Raw genomic sequence first — 11,861 nt, 5'->3', positions numbered from 1 at the left:
TTTATAGCCATAGCCCTAATTAACACTGTTGTAGAGCATATTCTTGAAACTCGTTTTTAACTCTTGCCCCCCTTAATAGCAGTGAATCATCATCATCATCATAGTTCACCTGCACCTCCATTAATTTCGTCTCCATGTCATCTGCAGAAATTCTTTCACTCTGGTGTGCCTGTTTAAACGGCTTAAGCTTTTTCACAAAGCAGACGAAGTGTTTACGAATCTCTCTATTCAATCAACTATAAACGCAGGTGGGTAATATAGGAACTCTTTATCACCTAAGCGCTGAGAGCATTCTTTGATTTCTACTTAATCAGATCATTCATCTATCACTATTGTCCTTACATGGAGCACGTATTTTCTAGTAAAAACATGATTACATAATTTCTGGCGCATCCTATTACGTACAGCTTTCGGGACTCACGTTTCCATTTCAGGGCTTGAGGAGGCGAAACACGCGAAAAAACGGATATTATATTTTAAGCACTACATCCTTTATTAGACACACTTATATGACTATTTGGAACTCGCCTAATCAGGCGAAAATGATATCCTGAGAAATTGTGGCTGCATTGTTAATGCCACAGTTAACACTTTGTGATAAGTCAATATCGAATCTATATTAGCACTTTCGAAAAATTCTGACTGCATGATCCGTCCGACTCAAGGCCGATTCCCCACAGTGGGTAGGTACCGATGATCCAAGGAACACCATCGTCACTGTCATCATCCTCCTCGCCTCAAAGGAGGACATCTGGAGCAGCAGTGCGGCCAGTTCCCAACTGGTCCACCTGGCGCCCCGGGAGGATGTTGGTTTGCGCCGCCGCCAGCTTGACACCTGTATTCAAACGAGCAGCTATTTCACTGCGCGACATATTCTAATAGGCTACATTCTTTTTTCTGATAAAACGCTTCCTCTTTGTAGTAGCCTCCGATCTTAAACGAGTACTTGCGCAATTTCGAGGCATCGCAAAGGGGACATTTTTGCGTTTTCCTAGCCGGCTATGTTAACGCTCGTCAAAAACTGGCGCTGGAAACAGAGGCATAAATGTTTTATTTTGATTTCAACGTTTTTGTCACACTGCATGTGTACGTCATCCCCACCACCATGAATGTTACAACGAAGTGTAAACACAGTTCGCTGGTTTATGCCACCATCACTGCCACCATCATGCTGCCACCATCGCTGTCGGCCCATTCACTCATCGTCCTTAATGCGCAGCTTGTGCAAGTGACAGGGCAGCTGCTGATAGGCCACGAGTTGCTGTGCTCATGTCACTTAGACCTACGTCAGAATGTGTCGACGCGTCACTATAAAAATCGCCGCCTCGATTTTGAAACTCAAAGTGGGGTTTTGTCTCTATATATAATTTTTTAATGACACATATGCCTCGTAATCGATAATCTCGTATGAACAGTTATGAGCCGCATGTGTTCTCGTACGATCGTACGAGATTATTGGATATGTGCCAGACGCTTTATATGCACTTTTTATAGATACTGTGTCAGTAATAAAAATATACTTAATGCGTTCCAAGGAGCCACGGTTCCTATTTTATGGTTCTCGACAGGAGTGTTCTCACTTGCAAAAAGGTACAAATATTTTGAAAATTGTGTCAGTATTCAAGGCTGCCGCAGCGTAGTTCAGGTCTTTCGTATCACCCATGAAACTCCCGCGTAACGCTATATGAGAACCTCATATAGCGCCTACATGTGGCGTGTCGCGACGCTTTGTAGCTAGAAAGTGAGCTAATTAGGCGTTCCACGCGATATATCAAAAACATAGACCAACGGCATAGTTGGGTGGTTGGCTAATCAACAAAAAAACTCTCAAGCATTTCCCCGAGGGTGAACATCATTAAGTGCGAATACACGGGGTGATGCTATGAGGGATATTTATTAATTCGCACTATTATATTTATTAATCACACTATGGTGCCTTTATGGTGTAATAGTTCCTGGGAATCGCAATTTGATCACACGGGGGAGTTTACGTTAACTCACTGGCGAATGCCAACGGATTTTAACTTTACTCCCCCTCACGACCCGCTCTCGACGGGAGACTGAGAGAGAAGGCGGGCACGCGAGAGAGAGGGGTGCACGCGCAGCTGCAGCGAGCGAGGAGAGCGGAGGAGCGAGCGAAGGGGGAGGGGGTATAAGGCGCATTACTGACACCGATATCAGCGTCACGTCCGTGGCTTATTCGGTAGAGCGTCGCGCTGCGGCCCGCCAAGTCCTCTTTCTTTTAAAGACAGAGAGAAGACTGCGGACGCCGCCGACGGCGGTGTATGGTTTGGGGTCGCTTATAAAGTGTATTCACACTTAATAAAACGCGGGACACGTTTCGATCTGCTTGCCATTCTGCGCGTCACCTTCCAATTTGTTGCTATCGCGTTCGTTGCTTCGCCTTTGCGGCGATGCTGTGACTTTCTTGTCACTTGTAACATTTCGCACCATGTTGGCATGCAACAAATGCATAGTGCTCTTTGTTTTACGCCCAACGATTTCTGTTTAAAACACATACGTTACCTAGCGCCTTTTGCTGCATATTTCACAACAGCTTGCGAACTTCGCAACAGCTTTTGAGCAGCTTGCGCTCCAGCTGTGGATGAAGGACGTCATGAATGCTGCTTTTTGGTCTGGTTCAACGATGATGTCAGTGGACTTCTCCGAGCGAATGAAATTTTAATTTCTTTTCCAATTGCAGCTAATCAGAGCGTTTGCGAAACACGCGTGTGTAGCTAACTTTAACATGCATTCGTTATAGGCCTGCTGGAGTTTAATGAATAATGAATACGCCTTGATAGTAGCGCTGAAGTCGAGGATTTTTTATCGTTTGCAGTACCTGCTGAGGGACAACAGTGACCAGTTCTGAGCAAACGTAAAGACGGGTCTCTGTTCGCGCACGTTTCACACACGGTAGGGAAAAGACACAAAAGTCGTGATTGTGCGCCGACGATGCGGCTTGCAGGCATGCATCACTTCAGCTTATCTACCTGGCAGAGATGTGACGAAATCTCGCCTAGTTGCCATGAAACCGTGTTTAAACAATGGATATGTTGCTCACTAAGGGGAACAGAAAACGACGGTTTGATAAGGTTGTCAACTAGTCCCCCTTGTAGAAGCCGAAGCGTTTGTAACTATTATTCACACATTTCACCGTCAGTAAACAATTTTTTGCCTATGAAAAAAAAATGGTGGATTGTTTTGATCTCGAACAAGTCTTTCATGCATGAGCCCAAACTTCGATATTCATTTATTCCTTTGGTCGGCGTTCTTCAATGTTTGCACCTATGCTGGTCGCACCGTTTGATAACTGACGAAGCGGTAATGATTATATTCTAGTTGGCACTCACCCTGTCACTGTAACTCTGGGTCTATTGCCACTGCATTCAACATGCACGCATGGGTTCCGAAGACTGACACTTTGTCCTGCCCCCAGCGTCATGCCGAAGATTGTGCAACCTTCTGAAAGGGAAAGGGAAATTCAGAAAGTCGAGTCCTTTCTACGCTGCAGCATGCCAAAGGAGGAAAAGTAGCTCAGTGGCAAGTTTTCTTAGTAATTCAGTGGTCAAAAGTGAGGCATGGAGAAAAAACCGCACTTTGGCCACAAGTGAGAGGCAAGGAATCCCGGCAACGAAGCTGGGAAATATTTTGGCGTTAGACCCGGCGAGACTCAGACAAAGCACTGGCGTAATTAAGAGCGGCCACTGCAGCAAACAGAGTGAACATGTATCCTTCAACTTCAATGAAAACTTTGTCATAGTAACACATTCAAAGGTATGAACCGCCCACTGATTCATTGCAAACACATTATGCTCGCGATCGCGGGCGACATCACCTGAATGTTTGAAAGTACACATTCCCTGACGCGTGCCATGGTGACGCCGAACCATTTTACAAGGCTTATTTTATGTCATTGTCAAAGTGACGAGGTGGTGGTATAGCGTTGTTTGTTAGAAATAAATATTGCACTAAATGAATAGATATCTTCTTCACCAATGTTGAACGCCTTCCGTGGAATGGTTCCCTTACAGTGGGAACCGATAATATGCGAAGCACAAATGATAAATGTTGATATGTCGCTTTAAAATCAGCACAACGTTACGAGGGGGAGGTAAACGATGCTGTACGTCACTTCCATGTCATGATTATCATGTTTGGATGTGTCGTTTACCTTCATCATCTACTCACGTCACGTGATACTAAATTTAGTATATGGGGAGCTAGCGAAACGGCCACCAGCCCGCTATGAGCGTGGTATGTTGTCATGTTCTTACATAACACGCGTGTCAGGATTATCATTTTTGCACCAGTCATATATTTCGACATCCGTTGTCGTCACGTAACACCTAATTTGGTATATGTGGAGCTAGCAAAACGGCCGCGAGCGCATCATGAAGGGGCCAATATACTACACTGTAGCGTTGACGCGCGCGCACGCTCGTCACAGCGACGCTACGTTAGCAAAACGCGAGCATTCTATAGTCTGACGCCAGGCGTGACCAGCATTCTTCGGTGCTGCCCGACAGCGACATGCTGCATTTCGCGCCGATGCCATAGAGTAACATTACTCTATTCCCTTGCGTTACCCTGACAACACTGCGTCTCCCTCTTTTCTTGACGGAGGGACGCCGGACACGCTTAAACGCGCATGCGTCAAAGCAACGCAGAGCAGCGCGCGCCTGCGAGTATATCGCAGGACCTGTGCCTGGCGTGGCAACGCCGGCGTGACCCGACGAAATGAACGCCGGTGGGCACGCGCATCGCGTCACGTCGAAATGTATTAGCGCCTTGACTGGGGCATGTAGTCATCCTCTCACATGACACGCATCTCATGATTATTATGTTTGCCCCCAGTCACATACCTTTGTCATTCATTGACGTCACGTAATACCAAATTTCGCATATGTAAAGCTATCGAAACGGCCGCGAGCGCATCATGAGCTTAGCATGTAGTCATGGTGTTACATGACACGCATATCATGATTATCATGTTTGCACCAGTCGCATACGTTCGTCATTCATTCACGTACCGTAATACCAAATTTGGTATATGTGACGCTAGCGAAACACCTGTGAGTGCATCATGAGCTTGGCATGTATTCATGTTGTTACATGACACGCATGTCATTATTTTCATGTTTGGGTTTGTTGCTTGTATTTGCCATCCAATCATGTCATACCATACCAGTTTTGCAACATCTCATGTTAACGACATCACCGCAAGAGCTGCAGTACCATAAAATGTAAGTCATGACATTCATGACATCCATGATTTTCATGTTATGACTAATCAAATATGTTCTTCATACAGTCATGTTATGGCATACCAAGTGGTATTGATACCATTATCGAAACGGTCAGAAGAGCTAAATGTAGTAGGTGTATGTATAGATAGATAGATAGATAGATAGATAGATAGATAGATAGATAGATAGATAGATAGATAGATAGATAGATAGATAGATAGATAGATAGATAGATAGATAGATAGATAGATAGATAGATAGACAGACAGACAGACAGACAGACAGATAGGTAGACAGACAGACAGACAGACAGACAGACAGACAGACAGACAGACAGACAGACAGACAGACAGACAGACAGACAGACAGATAGATAGATAGATAGATAGATAGATAGATAGATAGATAGATAGATAGATAGATAGATAGATAGATAGATAGATAGATAGATAGATAGATAGATAGATAGATAGATAGATAGATAGACAGACAGACAGACAGACAGACAGACAGACAGACAGATAGATAGATAGATAGATAGATAGATAGATAGATAGATAGATAGACAGATAGATAGATAGATAGATAGACAGACAGACAGACAGACAGACAGACAGACAGACAGACAGACAGACAGACAGACAGACAGACAGACAGATAGATAGATAGATAGATAGATAGATAGATAGATAGATAGATAGATAGATAGATAGATAGATAGATAGATAGATAGATAGATAGATAGATAGATAGATAGATAGATAGATAGATAGATAGATAGATACGCGCGCCCCGCTGCGGTGGTCTAGTGGCTAAGTATACTCGGCTGCTGACCCGCAGGTCGCGGGATCGAATCCCGGCTGTGGCGACTGCATTTCCGATGGAGGCGGAAATGTTGTAGGCCCGTGTACTCAGATTTGGGTGCACGTTAAAGAACCCCAGGTGGTCGAAATTTCCGGAGCCCTCCACTACGGCGTCTCTCATAATCATATCGTGGTTTTCGGATGTTAAACCCCACAATCCAATCAATGATAACCAACCAGATAGATGCGTGCAAACTTGCCGAAGTTCGCCAAGAAATGCTTTGCATTTAAAACAACAGGTGCGCGCGGCCTGCGCAGCGAGAGCGCAGGCGCGGCGGTAGGTGGATCTCGCTCCGCACACCCACTCGCTCAGTTGTTCCCGGCACCGAGAGCAGCAGACGCTCTTCGCGCTTTACCGTCTTCATGGAAGCCAACAGCGTGATCAGGCACATTGTCGTTTGCGTCCCGTTTCAAACGAGCTTCGCTCATTGCTTGTATTCGCATGCGGAATAACAGCTAGTTTTTTTTTTTATTTGTGCCAAGTAGTACGAAGTTACACGTGAGATGATAACGTGCTCGACATATTGTAAGAGTGCGAAATACTTACGCGCGCCGTATCTGACGGGGCATTGAACCTGTGTTGTCACAAGTTTGATATGTACTGCGAGCAGAATTCCCACAGCTACGTTTTTCATAACCACTACTGTATTTCTTAGTGGGAGCACCTTGGAAAATGAGGCGTTGATAATTTACGCTGCGGAGTGGTCTACTGTAAAAAAAACGAACGAGTGTATTGTAGAATTGAACTGTTCACAAACGAGCGGATATAATCTTATAAACACATTCTAAAGATTCGCCTACATTACGCTAACACAGGGGCATAATGTAAAGGAAAACGTACAGCTCTTAACTTATAAAAAACGTTGGCTGCATCAAGCAATCAGTCACGTGATAACTATTTTTTTTTTTCATTAATGGTTAGCGTGAGAGGAAATACAGTTAGTGAGCTTCTCTGAGCTTCCCCGACTGCAACAGGGTGATTCCACGAGAGATCGACACGGGTCCATAAGTTGATATTTTAGATTTCATTGAGTATTTTATATTTCGTGCACCTCTCACCAGGTAGCCCGAAAGTCAACTTCGTTTTATGATTAACGGAATAACTTACGAGAAAAAAATATCAAACTTCACCAACACGGAGGCACCAATTTCGTCACCTGTCATTTTCGAAAATTACAGATGCTATAAAGAGACAAATATTTTTGTTTCAAGGAAGATATTTTTTACCTGAAATGCATGTCTAATGAAGAATGAAATCATACGGTTTCAAGTTTGTAGACCTCAAGAAAATAGCTTTTAAAAGTGTCTACTTTTGCGACATTTTAAAATAAGTTACGTATTCCCTATTTTTTTCTCCGAAAGTAATGCAAGCAGCGCTTTCAAACTTGACACGTTTTAAGGATATAATGTGTTCATTAGGTACATAAATTATTGCTGCCGTAGGGCTAATGTAAATTTTTATATATTGCCTCAAAATTCTCATATTGGCAAAAGTGTACTCCACTGAAATTTGAATAATAAGAAATCCCCATCTTTGATTTTTTTTAAATCTCGTAAATAGACAACCGAAGGCCCTCATACAGTAATATAGAAAAACATGTTGCATTATTTTGTTTTTGGCGACAATATTCGTGGTACAAATCAGAGCTTTTCGAGAATGCGCTGATAAGTTGAGAAATCTAGAAATTGGAATGGAAAAGCGGCAATAAACTTCAAACGCGAGTAAACGGGACCACATTTGGTGAAGAAAAGCTGTTTTAGCAGATAAAAGTAACTATTTTGAACACTGTATTCTACAGTATCTGAATTCACTCTTATACGTAGAGCAATGAGACTTCTAACATGTGGTGCCTCTCCATTACTGACACACAGATGGAGCTGCTGTGACGGCCATGTGTTTGCAACACGTTGGGTAAGAGAATTGAATGTTGAATGAGTTCATAAACCATTCATAAGAAATTTTTATCATTTGGGGCACGAAGACTGCCGCATTAGACTGAAGAACACGCTTTAGGGCAAGCTGTCATCCGTCGTCTGCTCTACAGATAAATTGCTGTGCGCCGCATCTCGTAGGCAAAGCTTTAGATCATATGGTTCAAAGTAGGGACAAAGATTACGCCTTCTGTAAATTTATCGACAAAAACATTGTGAAATTCATTTTAACGTACTATACTTCAGTTTTGCATTCGCACTGTGGATACTTGTGCACAAGTATCAATTCATCTGTAGCAATTCATCTGTAGAGCAGACGACGGACGACAACTTGCCCTAAAGCGTGTTCTTCAGTCTAATGCGGCAGTCTTCGTGCCCCAAATGATAAAAATTTGTTATGAATCGTTTATGAACTCATTCAACATTCAATTCTCTTACCCAACGTGTTGCAAACACATGGCCGTCACAGCAGCTCCATCTGTGTGTCAGTAATGAAGAGGCACCACATATTAGAAGTCTCATTGCTCTACGTATAAGAGTGAATTCAGATACTGTAGAATACAGTGTTCAAAATAGTTACTCCTATCTGCTAAAACAGCCTTTCTTCACCAAATGTGGTGCCGTTTACTCGCGTTTGAAGCTTATTGCCGCTTTTCCATTCCAATTTCTAGATTTCTCAACTTATCAGCGCATTCTCGAAAAGGTCTGATTTGTACCACGAATATTGTCGCTAAAAACAAAATAATGCAACATGTTTTTCTATATTACTGTATGATGGCCTTCGGTTGTCTATTTACGAGATTTTAAGAAAAATCAAAGATGGGGTTTTCTTATTATTCAAATTTCAGTGGAGTACACTTTTGCCAATAAATTTGAGGCAATATATAAAAATTCACAATTGCCCTACGGTAACAATAATTTACGTACTTGATGAACACACTATATCCTTAATACGTGTCAAGTTTGAAAACGCTGCTTGCATTACTTTCGGAGAAAAAAATGGGCAATACGTAACTTATTTTAAACTGTCGCAAAATTAGACATTTTGAAAAGCTATTTTCTTAAGGTCTGCAAACTTGAAAACATATGAATTCATTCTTCATTAGACATGCATTTCAGGTAAGAAATATCTTCCTTGAAACAAAAATATTTGTCTTTTTATAGCATCTGTAATTTTCGAAAATGACAGGCGACGAAATTGGTGCCTCCGTGTTGGTGAAGTTTGATATTTTTTTTCTCGTAAGTTATGCCGTTAATCATAAAATGAAGCCCCGCCGCGGTGGTCTAGTGGCTAAGGTACTCGGCTGCTGACCCGCAGGGCGCGGGCTCAAATCCCGGCTGCGGCGGCTGCATTTCCGATGGAGGCGGAAATGTTGTAGGCCCGTGTGCTCAGATTTGGGTGCACGTTAAAGAACCCCAGGTGGTCTAAATTTCCGGAGCCCTCCGATACGGCGTCTCTCATAATCATATAGTGGTTTTGGGACGTTAAACCCCACATATCAATCATAAAATGAAGTTGACTTTCGGGCTAACTGGTGAGAGGTGCACGAAATATAAAATACTCAATGAAATCTAAAATATCAACTTTTGGACCCGTGTCGATCTCTCGTGGAATCACCCAACAGTTAGCATGAAGTGGCGGCGACGTAGCCTTCGCACGTCTAGACGAAGAAAACCTTACGCCTTATTCTGGTCACAACCCTGCAGAGATTTTCATGCTGCGAAGGAATGCGTGAGTATTTCTCAGCATAGGCCTTCGATTTTAGTGTGGCCGGTAGCGTTCTTGTCTTGGTGGCCAAATGGAAATGCGTGAAATGTTTAACCCGTTTACTTACATGCAGTAAATTGTTACAAACAGTCAAAATAAAAGTGGAATAAATTCCTTTGGGCAACCATTTTCATTAGCGAACAAAACGCTCACTGGTCAGATTTTCAAACGGCACTGTGATAATGCGAAAAAAGACAGTCAAATGTTTACGTCCGATTGTTCCATATTCGTGAATTTGGAGCCATACGGTGGAAACATTACACCTACATTCACTGGGATTGATAAGATAAGCAAGCAGTTCAATATGCCTAGTGCTAGCAGCCGTTTACATCACGAATTGTGCATAAATATTTTTGTACATGGGAAACACCATGCCGGCGTACTCGATCGGGAAGTGCCTCGTGAAATAGTGCCGCGCCATGCAGCGAAACGTGCCATGACTCGGCGAGATTAAGTCATCGTCAAGCGTCAGTCATCGGCCATTTGTAAGCAAATGGTTGTCGTCGCGAATCTGAACTCTATGAGCACCTGAAGTTTGCTACCTAATAATTGCAGTTAACGTGATTCTTTCCTCGACCTGAATTCTGCATATGGTCTGTTTAAAAATGAGTTTCAAGCATAGGCGGGACTCAATGAAAGAATACTAGATTCCTACACAAATGGCACACATGCGAGTCCTATACTGCTTATCTGCATTTTTTTTTTCACGTGATAGCGGTTATGAACACCGACGGCATCGCACAACTACGGCGCAAAAAACAACTATTGCAGCGATTTCATCTCTTCCTAAATCTCTCTGCACTACACTGTAAAGTTTAAAAAAAACACGCCAGACCTGCGCGGAACGCGCAGCCCAGCCACTGCGAAAGCTAGAAGAGTGGCCTTTCAGAGCCTTTTCAAAGCACTCATTGGGTGACTACTGCAAGCACACTTGCTTGATACCGACTAGGGCATTATTAATAAACTTCTGGGTAGTAGGCCGACAATTTTTATGCTATTTTTCGTCATTATTCAGAGAAGCGTGGTATCCGCCAAACAGTTGCAAGAAATTTTGTGCCAATTGTTCATACAGTGGCTGACGACGATGATGAATTATGGCAGAACTTGGGTATGCGCCACAGTTAATGAGGGAACATGAACAATCTTTTGTAATAGGTTGGAGCACTGGACGACCCACTCGTTACGCTATTCGCATTGTGCGACGACTGGTTTTTTTTTTTGTTGTTGTTTTAAAACGTTTTATAAGGCTTTTTAACGCGATTGCTTTCGCGACATCAAGAATGCCTAAGGCAAGTTTGGCAACAAATCCGAAGTACCGGAGTGGCTCAGTGGTGGAATACTGGGGTGGCAGGCAGCGGATCCGGGTTCGAGCACCACTGTGTCATTGGTGCTAAGCTTTTTTTTCCCCCAATTTTGTGCGTTTTGGTTACGGACACCTGCGGCGGCGGCAGACAACTGCGCGTGACCCGAGTCTTGACCTCATAACAGCTTTCGCTGTAAAAAATACACAGAATGCAATGATGACCAATTGTACATATTCACTACCACTATTCTTTTAAAATTCGCGCAAAAAAAAAGACGCCTGGACTTCTAGTAATTCTGATGGGTGCCTGAATGAAAACTGCGAACACGTCGACAACATGCCTTATATAAAATGTAAAGCCAGTAAGCATAACGTACATGCCTTATATAAAATATAAAGCCAGTAAGCATAACGTACCCCTGCCAAAGCAAATGTATGTAGTGAACACCTTTGAAGAGCTGGTAGGCTGCGCGTTGGTACTGAAATAGCCGCGTCAAATGTGCTGCTGCTTTTATGCCAACTATCCAGTCGCTAAATAAAGCTCAATTATAGTTGAATTGACAGCGTCTAGCTGTGGCATTTTATGTTAACAAAGGCGTTCTGTATTTTCAATTCCTTATGATTGAGTACCTCACGCCATTCGTTTCAATTTAAATGACAAAGGTAGGTCATGCATAGCGCGGGAGTCATTTTAAACATAGGAGTACCGACCGGTTAAGTTTTTTGCCGTTACTTATCGCGGGAGA

The 11,861-nt window shown here is 43.0% G+C and overlaps 1 long non-coding RNA gene across 1 annotated transcript; it reads right to left on the bottom strand.

Moving 5' to 3' along the window:
* Positions 1 to 469: 469 nt before the first annotated feature.
* LOC119180010 (uncharacterized) lies at positions 470 to 11,646 on the bottom strand. Its single transcript, XR_005110942.2, has 4 exons — positions 11,533 to 11,646; positions 6,660 to 6,821; positions 3,354 to 3,465; positions 470 to 835 (listed from the first exon to the last, which is right to left on the bottom strand). It is a non-coding gene; the product is annotated as an uncharacterized LOC119180010 (long non-coding RNA).
* Positions 11,647 to 11,861: the final 215 nt, after the last annotated feature.

This window comes from Rhipicephalus microplus, chromosome 7 (genome assembly GCF_043290135.1).
Source record: "Rhipicephalus microplus isolate Deutch F79 chromosome 7, USDA_Rmic, whole genome shotgun sequence".
NCBI classification, from domain to species: Eukaryota; Metazoa; Arthropoda; class Arachnida; order Ixodida; family Ixodidae; genus Rhipicephalus; species Rhipicephalus microplus.
This window is presented reverse-complemented; position numbering and strand designations above follow the sequence as displayed.